At 31.4% G+C, this 18,083-nt stretch overlaps 1 non-coding gene across 1 annotated transcript; it reads right to left on the reverse strand.

Annotated features, from left to right (window-relative positions):
- Positions 1–17,605: 17,605 nt before the first annotated feature.
- Positions 17,606–17,712, reverse strand: LOC141701527 (small nucleolar RNA R71). The gene has a single exon (XR_012566812.1). It is a non-coding gene; the product is annotated as a small nucleolar RNA R71 (small nucleolar RNA).
- Between the last annotated feature and the right edge of the window lie 371 nt (positions 17,713–18,083).

Here is an 18,083-nt window from a genome sequence, read left to right on the forward strand (position 1 = left end):
TTCGACAATCCAACCATACGGATGTTAAGATATATCAATTTTAGTCATATGAAAAAATTATTAAAAAATTTGAAATTCATCTTGCATGAAAGGATTAGAAAAATCCGGTAAAAGTACCCCTCCCGACAACGAGACTCGTTCCCGATTTACAAGATTAATTTTTAAAATGAGTTTTTCGACGATCCAACCGTACGAATGTTAAGATATATCTACTTTAGTCATATGAAAAAATTATGAAAAAATTTGAAATTCATCTTGCATGTCAGGATTAGAAAAATCCGGTAAAAGTACCCCTCCCAACAACGAGACTTGTTCCGGATTTACAAGATAAATTTTTAAAATGATTGTTTCGATGATCCAACCATACGGATGTTAAGATATATCAATTTTAGTCATATGAAAAAGTTATTAACAAATTTGAAATCCATCTTGCATGTCAGGATTAGAAAAATCCGGTAAAAGTACCCCTCCCCACAACGAGACTCGTTCCCGATTTACCAGATTAATTTTTAAAATAATTTTTTCAATGATCCAACCATACGGATGTTAAGATATAACAATTTTAGTCATATGAAAAAATTATTAAAAAATTTGAAATTCATCTTGCATGTCAAGATTACAAAAATCCGGTAAAAGTACCCCTCCCGATAACGAGACTCGTTCCCGATTTACAAGATTAATTTTTAAACTGATTTTTTCGACGATCCAACAGTACCGATATTAAGATATATCAATTTTATTCGTAATAAAAAAATATTAAAAAAATTTAAATTCATCTTGCATGTCAGGATTAGAAAAATCCGGTAAAAGTACACCTCCCGACAACGAGACTCGTTCCCGATTTACAAGATTAATGTAAAAAATGATTTTTTCGATTATCCAACCGTACGGATGTTAAGATATATCAATTTTAGTCATAAAAAAATTAACAAATATGATATCCATCTTGCATGTCAGGATTAGAAAAATCCGGTAAAAGTACCCTTCCGACTACGAGACACGTTCCCGATTTACAAGATTAATTTTTAAATTGATTTTTTCGATGATCCAACTGTACGGATTTTAAGATATATCAATTTTAATCATATGAAAAAATTATTAAAAAATTTGAAATTCATCTTGCATGTCAGGATTAGGAAAATCCGGTAAAAGTACCCCTCCCGACAACGAGACTCGTTCCCGATTTACAAGATTAATTTTGAAAATGATTGTTTCGACGATCCAACCATACGAATGTTAAGATATATCAACTTTAGTCATATGAAAAAATTATTAAAAAAATTGAAATTCATCTTGCATGTCAGGATTAGAAAAATCCGGTAAAAGTACCCCTCCCGACAACGAGACTCGTTCCCGATTTACAAGATTAATTTTTAAAATGAGTTTTTCCACGATCCAACCGTATGAATGTTCAGATATATCAACTTTAGTCATATGAAAAAATTATTAAAAAATTTGAAATTCATCTTGCATGTCAGGATTAGAAAAATCCAGTAAAAGTACCCCTCCCGACAACGAGACTCGTTCCCGATTTACAAGATTAATTTTTAAAATGATTGTTTCGACGATCCAACCATACGGATGTTAAGATATATCAATTTTAGTCATATGAAAAAGTTATTAACAAATTTGAAATCCATCTTGCATGTCAGGATTAGAAAAATCCGGTAAAAGTACCCCTCCCCACAACGAGACTCGTTCCCGATTTACCAGATTAATTTTTAAAATAATTTTTTCGATGATCCAACCGTACGGATGTTAAGATATATCAATTTTAGTCATATGAAAAAATTATTAAAAAATTTGAAATTCATCTTGCATGTTAAGATTAGAAAAATCCGGTAAAAGTATCCCTCCCAACAATGAGACTTGTTCCCGATTTACAAGATTAATTTTTAAACTGATTTTTTCGACGATCCAACTGTACCGATGTTAAGATATATCAATTTTATTCATAATAAAAAATTATTAAAAAATTTTAAATTCATCTTGCATGTCAGGATTAGAAAAATCCGGTAAAAGTACACCTCCCGACAACGAGACTCGTTCCCGATTTAGAAGATTAATTTTAAAAATGATTTTTTCGATTATCCAACCATACGGATGTTAAGATATATCAATTTTAGTCATATAAAAAAATTATTAACAAATATGATATCCATCTTGCATGTCAAGATTAGAAAAATCCGGTAAAAGTACCCTTCCCTACTACGAGACTCGTTCCCGATTTACAAGATTAATTTTTAAAATGATTTTTTCGATAATCCAACCGTACGGATGTTAAGATATATCAATTTTAGTCATATGAAAAAATTATTAAAAAATTTGAAATTCATCTTGCATGAAAGGATTAGAAAAATCCGGTAAAAGTACCCCTCCCGACAACGAGACTCGTTCCCGATTTACAAGATTAATTTTTAAAATTAGTTTTTCGACGATCCAACCGTACGAATGTTAAGATATATCTACTTTAGTCATATGAAAAAATTATGAAAAAATTTGAAATTCATCTTGCATGTCAGGATTAGAAAAATCCGGTAAAAGTACCCCTCCCCACAAAGAGAGTCGTTACCGATTTACCAGATTAATTTTTAAAATAATTTTTTCGATGATCCAACCGTACGGATGTTAAGATATATCAATTTTAGTCATATGAAAAAATTATTAAAAAATTTGAAATTCATCTTGCATGTCAAGATTATAAAAATCCGGTAAAAGTACCCCTCCCGACAACGAGACTCGTTCCCGATTTACAAGATTAATTTTTAAACTGATTTTTTCGACGATCCAACTGTACCGATATTAAGATATATCAATTTTATTCATAATAAAAAATTATTAAAAAAATTTAAATTCATCTTGCATGTCAGGATTAGAAAAATCCGGTAAAAGTACACCTCCCGACAACGAGACTCGTTCCCGATTTACAAGATTAATTTAAAAAATGATTTTTTCGATTATCCAACCGTACAGATGTTAAGATATATCAATTTTAGTCATAAAAAAATTATTAACAAATATGATATCCATCTTGCATGTCCGGATTAGAAAAATCCGGTAAAAATACCTCTCCCGACTACGAGACTCGTTCCCGATTTACAAGATTAATTTTTAAAATGATTTTTTCGATGATTCAACTGTACGGATTTTAAGATATATCAATTTTAATCATATGAAAAAATTATTAAAAAATTTGAAATTCATCTTGCATGTCAGGATTAGAAAAATCCGTTAAAAGTACCCCTCCCGACAACGAGACTCGTTCCCGATTTACAAGTTAATTTTTAAAATGATTGTTTCGATGATCCAACCATACGGATGTTAAGATATATCAATTTTAGTCATATGAAAAAATTATTAACAAATTTGAAATCCATCTTGCATGTCAGGATTAGAAAAATCCGGTAAAAGTACCCCTCCCCACAATGAGACTCGATCCCGATTTACCAGATTAATTTTTAAAATAATTTTTTCGATGATCCAACCGTACGGATGTTAAGATATATCAATTTTAGTCATATGAAAAAAATATTAAAAAAATTGAAATTCATCTTGCATCTGAGGATTAGAAAAATCCGGTAAAAGTACCCCTCCCGAGAACGAGACTCGTTCCCGATTTATAAAATTAATTTTTAAAATGAGTTTTTCGACGATCCAACCGTACGGATGTTAATATATATCATTTTTATTCATATGAAAAAATTATTAAAAAATTTGAAATTCATCTTGCATGTCAGGATTAGAAAAATTCGGTAAAAGTACCCCTCCCCACAACGAGACTCGTTCCCGATTTACCAGATTAATTTTTAAAATAATTTTTTCGATCATCCAACCGTACGGATGTTAAGATATATCAATTTTAGTTATATGAAAAAATTATTAAAAAATTTTAAATTCATCTTGCATGTCAAGATTATAAAAATCCGGTAAAAGTACCCCTCCCGACAACGAGACTCGTTTCCGATTTACAAGATTAATTTTTAAACTGATTTTTTCGACGATCCAACTGTACCGATATTAAGATATATCAATTTGATTCATAATAAAAAATTATTAAAAAAATTTAAATTCATCTTGCATGTCAGGATTAGAAAAATCCGGTAAAAGTACACCTCCCGACAACGAGACTCGTTCCCGATTTACAAGATTAATTTAAAAAATGATTTTTTTGATTATCCAACTGTACGGATGTTAAGATATATCAATTTTATTCATAAAAAAATTATTAACAAATATGATATCCATCTTGCATGTCAGGATTAGAAAAATCCGGTAAAAGTACCCTTCCGACTACGAGACACGTTCCCGATTTACAAGATTAATTTTTAAATTGATTTTTTCGATGATCCAACTATACGGATTTTAAGATATATCAATTTTCATCATATGAAAAAATTATTAAAAAATTTGAAATTCATCTTGCATGTCAGGATTAGAAAAATCCGGTAAAAGTACCCCTCCCCACAACGAGACTCGTTCCCGATTTACCAGATTAATTTTTAAAATAATTTTTTCAATGATCCAACCGTACGGATGTTAAGATATATCAATTTTAGTCATATGAAAAAATTATTAAAAAATTTGAAATTCATCTTGCATGTCAAGATTATAAAAATCCGGTAAAAGTACCCCTCCCGACAACGAGACTCGTTCCCGATTTACAAGATTAATTTTTAAACTGATTTTTTCGACGATCCAACTGTACCGATATTAAGATATATCAATTTTTTTGTAATAAAAAATTATTAAAAAAATTTAAATTCATCTTGCATGTCAGGATTAGAAAAATCCGGTAAAAGTACACCTCCCGACAACGAGACTCGTTCCCGACTTACAAGATTAATTTAAAAAATGATTTTTTCGATTATCCAACCGTACGGATGTTAAGATATATCAATTTTAGTCATAAAAAAATTAACAAATATGATATCCATCTTGCATGTCAGGATTAGAAAAATCCGGTAAAAGTACCCTTCCGACTACGAGACACATTCCCGATTTACAAGATTAATTTTTAAATTGATTTTTTCGATGATCCAACTGTACGGATTTTAAGATATATCAATTTTAATCATATGAAAAAATTATTAAAAAATTTGAAATTCATCTTGCATGTCAGGATTAGGAAAATCCGGTAAAAGTACCCCTCCCGACAACGAGACTCGTTCCCGATTTACAAGATTAATTTTTAAAATGATTGTTTCGAAGATCCAACCATACGAATGTTAAGATATATCAACTTTAGTCATATGAAAAAATTATTAAAAAAATTGAAATTCATCTTGCATGTCAGGATTAGAAAAATGAGGTAAAAGTACCCCTCCCGACAACGAGACTCGTTCCCGATTTACAAGATTAATTTTTAAAATGAGTTTTTCGACGATCCAACCGTATGAATGTTAAGATATATCAACTTTAGTCATATGAAAAAATTATTAAAAAATTTGAAATTCATCTTGCATGTCAGGATTAGAAAAATCCAGTAAAAGTACCCCTCCCGACAACGAGACTCGTTCCCGATTTACAAGATTAATTTTTAAAATGATTGTTTCGACGATCCAACCATACGGATGTTAAGATATATCAATTTTAGTCATATGAAAAAGTTATTAACAAATTTGAAATCCATCTTGCATGTCAGGATTAGAAAAATCCGGTAAAAGTACCCCTCCCCACAACGAGACTCATTCCCGATTTACCAGATTAATTTTTAAAATAATTTTTTCGATGATCCAACCGTACGGATGTTAAGATATATCAATTTTAGTCATATGAAAAAATTATTAAAAAATTTGAAATTCATCTTGCATGTTAAGATTAGAAAAATCCGGTAAAAGTACCCCTCCCAACAATGAGACTTGTTCCCGATTTACAAGATTAATTTTTAAACTGATTTTTTCGACGATCCAACTGTACCGATGTTAAGATATATCAATTTTATTCATAATAAAAAATTATTAAAAAATTTTAAATTCATCTTGCATGTCAGGATTAGAAAAATCCGGTAAAAGTACACCTCCCGACAACGAGACTCGTTCCCGATTTAGAAGATTAATTTTAAAAATGATTTTTTCGATTATCCAACCGTACGGATGTTAAGATATATCAATTTTAGTCATATGAAAAAATTATTAACAAATTTGAAATCCATCTTGCATGTCAGGATTAGAAAAATCCGGTAAAAGTACCCCTCCCCACAATGAGACTCGATCCCGATTTACCAGATTAATTTTTAAAATAATTTTTTCGATGATCCAACCGTACGGATGTTAAGATATATCAATTTTATTCATATGAAAAAAATATTAAAAAAATTGAAATTCATCTTGCATCTGAGGATTAGAAAAATCCGGTAAAAGTACCCCTCCCGAGAACGAGACTCGTTCCCGATTTATAAGATTAATTTTTAAAATGAGTTTTTCGACGATCCAACCGTACGGATGTTAAGATATATCATTTTTATTCATATGAAAAAATTATTAAAAAATTTGAAATTCATCTTGCATGTCAGGATTAGAAAAATCCGGTAAAAGTACCCCTCCCCACAACGAGACTCGTTCCCGATTTACCAGATTAATTTTTAAAATAATTTTTTCGATGATCCAACCGTACGGATGTTAAGATATATCAATTTTAGTTATATGAAAAAATTATTAAAAAATTTGAAATTCATCTTGCATGTCAAGATTATAAAAATCCGGTAAAAGTACCCCTCCCGACAACGAGACTCGTTCCCGATTTACAAGATTAATTTTTAAACTGATTTTTTCGACGATCCAACTGTACCGATATTAAGATATATCAATTTTATTCATAATAAAAAATTATTAAAAAAATTTAAATTCATCTTGCATGTCAGGATTAGAAAAATCCGGTAAAAGTACACCTCCCGACAACGAGACTCGTTCCCGATTTACAAGATTAATTTCAAAAATGATTTTTTTGATTATCCAACTGTACGGATGTTAAGATATATCAATTTTAGTCATAAAAAAATTATTAACAAATATGATATCCATCTTGCATGTCAGGATTAGAAAAATCCGGTAAAAGTACCCTTCCGACTACGAGACACGTTCCCGATTTACAAGATTAATTTTTAAATTGATTTTTTCGATGATCCAACTATACGGATTTTAAGATATATCAATTTTAATCATATGAAAAAATTATTAAAAAATTTAAAATTCATCTTGCATGTCAGGATTAGAAAAATCCGGTAAAAGTACCCCTCCCCACAACGAGACTCGTTCCCGATTTACCAGATTAATTTTTAAAATAATTTTTTCAATGATCCAACCGTACGGATGTTAAGATATATCAATTTTAGTCATATGAAAAAATTATTAAAAAATTTGAAATTCATCTTGCCTGTCAAGATTATAAAAATACGGTAAAAGTACCCCTCCCGACAACGAGACTCGTTCCCGATTTACAAGATTAATTTTTAAACTGATTTTTTCGACGATCCAACTGTACCGATATTAAGATATATCAATTTTATTCGTAATAAAAAATTATTAAAAAAATTTAAATTCATCTTGCATGTCAGGATTAGAAAAATCCGGTAAAAGTACACCTCCCGACAACGAGACTCGTTCCCGATTTACAAGATTAATTTAAAAAATGATTTTTTCGATTATCCAACCGTACGGATGTTAAGATATATCAATTTTAGTCATAAAAAAATTAACAAATATGATATCCATCTTGCATGTGAGGATTAGAAAAATGAGGTAAAAGTACCCCTCCCGACAACGAGACTCGTTCCCGATTTACAAGATTAATTTTTAAAATGAGTTTTTCGACGATCCAACCGTATGAATGTTAAGATATATCAACTTTAGTCATATGAAAAAATTATTAAAAAATTTGAAATTAATCTTGCATGTCAGGATTAGAAAAATCCAGTAAAAGTACCCCTCCCGACAACGAGACTCGTTCCCGATTTACAAGATTAATTTTTAAAATGATTGTTTCGACGAGCCAACCATACGGATGTTAAGATATATCAATTTTAGTCATATGAAAAAGTTATTAACAAATTTGAAATCCATCTTGCATGTCAGGATTAGAAAAATCCGGTAAAAGTACCCCTCCCCACAACGAGACTCGTTCCCGATTTACCAGATTAATTTTTAAAATAATTTTTTCGATGATCCAACCGTACGGATGTTAAGATATATCAATTTTAGTCATATGAAAAAATTATTAAAAAATTTGAAATTCATCTTGCATGTTAAGATTAGAAAAATCCGGTAAAAGTACCCCTCCCAACAATGAGACTTGTTCCCGATTTACAAGATTAATTTTTAAACTGATTTTTTCGACGATCCAACTGTACCGTTGTTAAGATATATCAATTTTATTCATAATAAAAAATTATTAAAAAAATTTAAATTCATCTTGCATGTCAGGATTAGAAAAATCCGGTAAAAGTACACCTCCCGACAACGAGACTCGTTCCCGATTTACAAGATTAATTTAAAAAATGATTTTTTTGATTATCCAACTGTACGGATGTTAAGATATATCAATTTTAGTAATAAAAAAATTATTAACAAATATGATATCCATCTTGCATGTCAGGATTAGAAAAATCCGGTAAAAGTACCCTTCCGACTACGAGACACGTTCCCGATTTACAAGATTAATATTTAAATTGATTTTTTCGATGATCCAACTGTACGGATTTTAAGATATATCAATTTTAATCATATGAAAAAATTATTAAAAAATTTGAAATTCATCTTGCATGTCAGGATTAGGAAAATCCGGTAAAAGTACCCCTCCCGACAACGAGACTCGTTCCCGATTTACAAGATTAATTTTTAAAATGATTGTTTCGACGATCCAACCATACGAATGTTAAGATATATCAACTTTAGTCATATGAAAAAATTATTAAAAAAATTGAAATTCATCTTGCATGTCAGGATTAGAAAAATCCGGTAAAAGTACCCCTCCCGACAACGAGACTCGTTCCCGATTTACAAGATTAATTTTTAAAATGAGTTTTTCGACGATCCAACCGTATGAATGTTAAGATATATCAACTTTAGTCATATGAAAAAATTATTAAAAAATTTGAAATTCATCTTGCATGTCAGGATTAGAAAAATCCAGTAAAAGTACCCCTCCCGACAACGAGACTCGTTCCCGATTTACAAGATTAATTTTTAAAATGATTGTTTCGACGATCCAACCATACGGATGTTAAGATATATCAATTTTAGTCATATGAAAAAGTTATTAACAAATTTGAAATCCATCTTGCATGTCAGGATTATAAAAATCCGGTAAAAGTACCCCTCCCCACAACGAGACTCGTTCCCGATTTACCAGATTAATTTTTAAAATAATTTTTTCGATGATCCAACCGTACGGATGTTAAGATATATCAATATTAGTCATATGAAAAAATTATTAAAAAATTTGAAATTCATCTTGCATGTTAAGATTAGAAAAATCCGGTAAAAGTACCCCTCCCAACAATGAGACTTGTTCCCGATTTACAAGATTAATTTTTAAACTGATTTTTTCGACGATCCAACTGTACCGATGTTAAGATATATCAATTTTATTCATAATAAAAAATTATTAAAAAAATTTAAATTCATCTTGCATGTCAGGATTAGAAAAATCCGGTAAAAGTACACCTCCGGACAACGAGACTCGTTCCCGATTTAGAAGATTAATTTTAAAAATGATTTTTTCGATTATCCAACCGTACGGATGTTAAGATATATCAATTTTAGTCATATAAAAAAATTATTAACAAATATGATATCCATCTTGCATGTCAAGATTAGTAAAATCCGGTAAAAGTACCCTTCCCTACTACGAGACTCGTTCCCGATTTACAAGATTAATTTTTAAAATGATTTTTTCGACAATCCAACCGTACGGATGTTAAGATATATCAATTTTAGTCATATGAAAAAATTATTAAAAAAATTGAAATTCATCTTGCATGAAAGGATTAGAAAAATCCGGTAAAAGTACCCCTCCCGACAACGACACTCGTTCCCGATTTACAAGATTAATTTTTAAAATGAGTTTTTCGATGATCCAACCGTACGAATGTTAAGATATATCTACTTTAGTCATATGAAAAAATTATGAAAAAATTTGAAATTCATCTTGCATGTCAGGATTAGAAAAATACGGTAAAAGTACCCCTCCCAACAACGAGACTTGTTCCCGATTTACAAGATAAATTTTTAAAATGATTGTTTCGACGATCCAACCATACGGATGTTAAGATATATCAATTTTAGTCATATGAAAAAGTTATTAACAAATTTGAAATCCATCTTGCATGTCAGGATTAGAAAAATCCGGTAAAAGTACCCCTCCCCACAACGAGACTCGTTCCCGATTTACCAGATTAATTTTTAAAATAATTTTTTCAATGATCCAACCATACGGATGTTAAGATATAACAATTTTAGTCATATGAAAAAATTATTAAAAAATTTGAAATTCATCTTACATGTCAGGATTAGAAAAATCCGGTAAAAGTACCCCTCCCCACAACGAGACTAGTTCCCGATTTACCAGATTAATTTTTAAAATAATTTTTTCGATGATCCAACCGTACGGATGTTAAGATATATCAATTTTAGTCATATGAAAAAATTATTAAAAAATTTGAAATTCATCTTGCATGTTAAGATTAGAAAAATCCGGTAAAAGTACCCCTCCCAACAATGAGACTTGTTCCCGATTTACAAGATTAATTTTTAAACTGATTTTTTCGACGATCCAACTGTACCGTTGTTAAGATATATCAATTTTATTCATAATAAAAAATTATTAAAAAAATTTAAATTCATCTTGCATGTCAGGATTAGAAAAATCCGGTAAAAGTACACCTCCCGACAACGAGACTCGTTCCCGATTTACAAGATTAATTTAAAAAATGATTTTTTTGATTATCCAACTGTACGGATGTTAAGATATATCAATTTTAGTCATAAAAAAATTATTAACAAATATGATATCCATCTTGCATGTCAGGATTAGAAAAATCCGGTAAAAGTACCCTTCCGACTACGAGACACGTTCCCGATTTACAAGATTAATTTTTAAATTGATTTTTTCGATGATCCAACTGTACGGATTTTAAGATATATCAATTTTAATCATATGAAAAAATTATTAAAAATTTTGAAATTCATCTTGCATGTCAGGATTAGGAAAATCCGGTAAAAGTACCCCTCCCGACAACGAGACTCGTTCCCGATTTACAAGATTAATTTTTAAAATGATTGTTTCGACGATCCAACCATACGAATGTTAAGATATATCAACTTTAGTCATATGAAAAAATTATTAAAAAAATTGAAATTCATCTTGCATGTCAGGATTAGAAAAATCCGGTAAAAGTACCCCTCCCGACAACGAGACTCGTTCCCGATTTACAAGATTAATTTTTAAAATGAGTTTTTCGATGATCCAACCGTATGAATGTTAAGATATATCAACTTTAGTCATATGAAAAAATTATTAAAAAATTTGAAATTCATCTTGCATGTCAGGATTAGAAAAATCCAGTAAAAGTACCCCTCCCGACAACGAGACTCGTTCCCGATTTACAAGATTAATTTTTAAAATGATTGTTTCGACGATCCAACCATACGGATGTTAAGATATATCAATTTTAGTCATATGAAAAAGTTATTAACAAATTTGAAATCCATCTTGCATGTCAGGATTATAAAAATCCGGTAAAAGTACCCCTCCCCACAACGAGACTCGTTCCCGATTTACCAGATTAATTTTTAAAATAATTTTTTCGATGATCCAACCGTACGGATGTTAAGATATATCAATATTAGTCATATGAAAAAATTATTAAAAAATTTGAAATTCATCTTGCATGTTAAGATTAGAAAAATCCGGTAAAAGTACCCCTCCCAACAATGAGACTTGTTCCCGATTTACAAGATTAATTTTTAAACTGATTTTTTCGACGATCCAACTGTACCGATGTTAAGATATATCAATTTTATTCATAATAAAAAATTATTAAAAAATTTTAAATTCATCTTGCATGTCAGGATTAGAAAAATCCGGTAAAAGTACACCTCCCGACAACGAGACTCGTTCCCGATTTAGAAGATTAATTTTAAAAATGATTTTTTCGATTATCCAACCGTACGGATGTTAAGATATATCAATTTTAGTCATATAAAAAATTATTAACAAATATGATATCCATCTTGCATGTCAAGATTAGAAAAATCCGGTAAAAGTACCCTTCCCTACTACGAGACTCGTTCCCGATTTACAAGATTAATTTTTAAAATGATTTTTTCGACAATCCAACCGTACGGATGTTAAGATATATCAATTTTAGTCATATGTAAAAATTATTAAAAAAATTGAAATTCATCTTGCATGAAAGGATTAGAAAAATCCGGTAAAAGTACCCCTCCCGACAACGACACTCGTTCCCGATTTACAAGATTAATTTTTAAAATGAGTTTTTCGATGATCCAACCGTACGAATGTTAAGATATATCTACTTTAGTCATATGAAAAAATTATGAAAAAATTTGAAATTCATCTTGCATGTCAGGATTAGAAAAATCCGGTAAAAGTACCCCTCCCAACAACGAGACTTGTTCCCGATTTACAAGATAAATTTTTAAAATGATTGTTTCGACGATCCAACCATACGGATGTTAAGATATATCAATTTTAGTCATATGAAAAAGTTATTAACAAATTTGAAATCCATCTTGCATGTCAAGATTAGAAAAATCCGGTAAAAGTACCCCTCCCCACAACGAGACTCGTTCCCGATTTACCAGATTAATTTTTAAAATAATTTTTTCAATGATCCAACCATACGGATGTTAAGATATAACAATTTTAGTCATATGAAAAAATTATTAAAAAATTTGAAATTCATCTTACATGTCAGGATTAGAAAAATCCGGTAAAAGTACACCTCCCGACAACGAGACTCGTTCCCGATTTACAAGATTAATTTAAAAAATGATTTTTTCGATTATCCAACCATACGGATGTTAAGATATATCAATTTTAGTCATAAAAAAATAATTAACAAATATGATATCTATCTTGCTTGTCAGGATTAGAAAAATCCGGTAAAAGTACCCTTCCGACTACGAGACACGATCCCGATTTACAAGATTAATTTTTAAATTGAGTTTTTCGATGATCCAACTGTACGGATTTTAAGATATATCAATTTTAATCATATGAACAAATTATTAAAAAATTTGAAATTCATCTTGCATGTCAGGATTAGAAAAATCCGGTAAAAGTACCCCTCCGTACAACGAGAATTGTTCCCAATTTACAAAATTGATTTTTAAAATGATTTTTTCGACGATCCAACCGTACGGATGTTAATATATATCAATTTTAGTCATATGAAAAAATTATTAAAAAAATTGAAATTCATCTTGCATGAAAGGATTAGAAAAATCCGGTAAAAGTACACCTCCCGACAACGAGACTCGTTCCTGATTTACAAGATTAATTTTAAAATTGATTTTTTCGATTATCCAACCGTACGGATGTTAAGATATATCAATTTTAGTCATATAAAAAAATTATTAACAAATATGATATCCATCTTGCATGTCAGGATTAGAAAAATCCGGTAAAAGTACCCCTCCCGACTACGAGACTCGTTCCCGATTTACAAGATTAATTTTTAAAATGATTTTTTCCATTATCCAACGGTACAGATTTTAAGATATATCAATTTTAATCATATGAAAAAATTATTAAAAAATTTGATATTTATCTTGCATGTCAGGATTAGAAAAATCCGGTAAAAGTACCCCTCCCGACAACGAGACTCGTTCCCGATTTACAAGTTAATTTTTAAAATGATTGTTTCGAAGATCCAACCATACGGATGTTAAGATATATCAATTTTAGTCATATGAAAAAATTATTAACAAATTTGAAATCCATCTTGCATGTCAGGATTAGAAAAATCCGGTAAAAGTACCCCTCCCCACAACGAAACTCGATCCCGATTTACCAGATTAATTTTTAAATTAATTTTTTCGATGATCCAACCGTACGGATGTTAAGATATATCAATTTTAGTCATGTGAATAAAATATTAAAAAAATTGAAATTCATCTTGCATGTGAGGATTAGAAAAATCCGGTAAAAGTACCCCTCCCGAGAACGAGACTCGTTCCCGATTTACAAGATTAATTTTTAAAATGAGTTTTTTGACGATCCAACCGTACGGATGTTAAGATATATCATTTTTATTCATATGAAAAAATTATTAAAAAATTTGAAATTCATCTTGCATGTCAGGATTAGAAAAATCCGGTAAAAGTACCCCTCCCCACAACGAGACTCGTTCCCGATTTACCAGATTAATTTTTAAAATATTTTCTTCGATGATCCAACTGTACGGCTGTTAAGATATATCAATTTTAGTCATATGAAAAAATTATTAAAAAATTTGAAATTCATCTTGCATGTCAAGATTACAAAAATCTGGTAAAAGTACCCCTCCCGACAACGAGACTCGTTCCCGATTTACAAGATTAATTTTTAAACTGATTTTTTCGACGATCCAACTGTACCGATGTTAAGATATATCAATTTTATTCATAATAAAAAATTATTAAAAAATTTAAATTCATCTTGCATGTCAGGATTAGAAAAATCCGGTAAAAGTACACCTCCCGACAACGAGACTCGTTCCCTATTTACAAGATTAATTTAAAAAATGATTTTTTCGATTATCCAACCGTACGGATGTTAAGATATATCAATTTTAGTCATATAAAAAAATTATTAACAAATATGATATCCATCTTGCATGTCAGGATTAGAAAAATCCGGTAAAAGTACCCTTCCCGACTACGAGACACGTTTCCGATTTACAAGATTAATTTTTAAATTGATTTTTTGGATGATCCAACTGTACGGATTTTAAGATATATCAATTTTAATCATATGAAAAAATTATTAAATAATTTGAAATTCATCTTTCATGTCAGGATTAGAAAAATCCGGTAAAAGTACCTCTCCGTACAACGAGAATTGTTCCCAATTTACAAAATTAATTTTTAAAATGATTTTTTCGATGATCCAACCGTACGGATGTTAAGATATATCAATTTTAGTCATATGAAAAAATTATTAAAAAATTTGAAATTCATCTTGCATGAAAGGATTAGAAAAATCCGATAAAAGTACCCCTCCCGACAACGAGACTCGTTCCCGATTTACAAGATTAATTTTTAAAATGAGTTTATCGACGATCCAACCATACGAATGTTAAGATATATCAACTTTAGTCATATGAAAAAATTATTAAAAAATTTGAAATTCATCTTGCATGTCAGGATTAGAAAAATCCGGTAAAAGTACCCCTCCCGAAAACGAGACTCGTTCCCGATTTACAAGATTAATTTTTAAAATGATTGTTTCGCCATCCAACCATACGGATGTTAAGATATATCAATTTTAGTCATATGAAAAAATTATTATCAAATTTGAAATCCATCTTTGATAAGTGGCATTTTATACCACTTAGAACGTCTTAAAATGGCTTAAATTGGTGTCTTGAAATCAAGTATTTTGTGTATTTGATGCGTTTTTCTAGTGTTTATGCATTTCAGGGTTTTAGTTGCATTTCGGGGGAGGAATCATCAAGAATAAGCCTTGGCATGTGTTCACCATTGCGAGAGGAAAGAAACGGGCAGATTACGGCGAAGAAATGGAGCGAAATCAGAATTTTTCCAATAGAGGTCTGAGCGCCCGCTCAGCCTGAGCGGCCGCGCAGGGTCGGGATAAAAGACAAATTATTTTTGGACTTCTACTTCTGTTTGGTTTCCACTTCTATGTAATCTGAGTTTTATGGGACTATTATATAAGTAGATTTGAGACGTTTTCACAAGTGTGGATTGAAGAAGATTGTGTTTTTACGCAAGGAGCGAAGGAGATAAGGAAGAAGACCGATTTAGCACACCGCAACGAAGAGGAAGCATATATTCTTGTGATTCTTGTTTCGTTGTAACTTTAGATGCTAGTTTTCTTGCTTTGAACTTATTTACTCTTGTGACGTACTCTGTTTTAATATAATTAGTTTAGTTATTATTTTCTTGTGTTTGTTTATCATGATTTCATATGAACCCATGATGACGATAAGTGCTATTATGGGCTAATCGTGATCATGGGGTTGCAACGGATTTATTATGGAATTCTTTAGTTAATTGTTTAATACTTTAGTGTGTGATGATTGCATGATATCTAGTATTGGTTGTGCGTATTCGTCTTATGTGCATCGCGAACATATAAGATAGGGTGTTAATCTCTTGTGAAGCGACGGTGGATCTTGAGATTTAGAACTTGCCATGCTAGCATAGGTTCATGTACGTTGTGCATGATTAGTGGGTAACTCTAACAGTTTTATTTGCCCTATGTAATCAAAAGGAATAACTTGTGCTTAAATCGTTGTGTTGTCAATTTCTGTAGACATATGGGAACTCAACATAATTGATGACTATTCAACTTCTATCTTAATTGTGGATGCTTGGTAGAATGGTATTAGTATAATGAAAGTTGGCTTTTATCAGTTTCGTGTTATTCGATTAATATCATCACTGTCACATGCTAAAGGTAATAACAATGGCTATAGAAGGAAGTAATAATGAAGTTGTGATCTCATGAGTGTTTTATTATTAATAAATTGAAGTGTTAGTTAAGTGATTAATTAAGTAGTTAATTATAGTTAATATTTAATCAACAATTTTAAGTGTTAGTATCTTAACATTGAGAAGTAATCATACATTGGTGAGTAAGTTTAATTAGACAATAATTTAGTCTGAGTCTCTGAGGGAACGAACTAGAAAGTATTCTATATTACTTGCGAACGCGTATACTTGCGTGAATATTAGCGCGTGTTTTCGCCCTAACAAGTTTTTGGCGCCGCTGCCGGGGACTCGGCGTATTTGTTTAGTTTATATACTTACCATCATTGGTCATTAGGACTCAGTGATTAGGACGTAGTAGTTACTTATTTTTTCCGGTTGTGTTTCAGGTACTTTAGCAAGCGTTTATGCAAACTCGTTCTCGTGCTCGCAAGAGGACTTTAGATACAGCTGAGGAGACAGACGAAGTTCTTGATATTCCGGAGAAGTTAGATTTTGAGGATTCAGATTCAGGAACTGAGCAGAAAGAACCAGTAAATATGGGAGATCGTATTGTCCAAGCTGATCCAGCTCTTAAGGATTTTTCTCAGCCTAAAATTGATGACATTCAGTCAAGCATCCTTCATCCGGCTATTCAAGCTAACACCTTTGAAATCAAGCCGGGCACTATTCAGATGGTGCAGAATTCTGTTTCTTTTGGAGGAGCGGCAACTGAAGACCCCAACATGCACATAAGGAATTTTGTCGAGATCTGCAGCACTTTTAAGTATAATGGCGTGACTGATGAGGCTATCAAGTTGAGGCTTTTCCCATTCTCACTGAGGGACAAGGCTAAAGACTGGTTACATTCTGAACCAGCTGGGTCCATCACTACGTGGCAAGATCTTGCGCAAAAGTTTCTGGTGAAGTTTTATCCGATGGCAAAGACTGCTGCTATGAGGAGTGCTCTTACTCAGTTTGCACAGCAACCTACAGAATCTATGTGCGAGGCTTGGGAACGCTACAAGGAAATGTTGAGAAAATGTCCACATCATGGAATGCCGGATTGGATGGTGATCACTGGTTTCTATAATGGTTTGGGGGCTCAATCTCGGCCCATGCTCGATGCAGCAGCTGGAGGCGCCTTATGGGCTAAAAGCTATACTGAGGCGTATAATCTTATAGAGACGATGGCTGCAAATGAGCATCAAAACCCAACTCAGAGGATGACGTCAGGCAAGTTAGCAGGTATTCTGGAAGTTGATGCAGCCACCGCTATTGCAGCCCAGCTCCAAGCGCTATCAATGAAGGTTGATTCTCTGGCTACGTATGGAGTTAATCAAATAGCTATGGTTTGTGAGCTTTGTGCAGGTTCTCATGCTACGGATCAGTGTTCTCTTGTCAGCGAATCTGTTCAGTATGTGAATAATT

This window comes from Apium graveolens, unplaced genomic scaffold, assembly GCF_009905375.1.
Source record: "Apium graveolens cultivar Ventura unplaced genomic scaffold, ASM990537v1 ctg3985, whole genome shotgun sequence".
Classification (NCBI taxonomy): Eukaryota; Viridiplantae; Streptophyta; class Magnoliopsida; order Apiales; family Apiaceae; genus Apium; species Apium graveolens.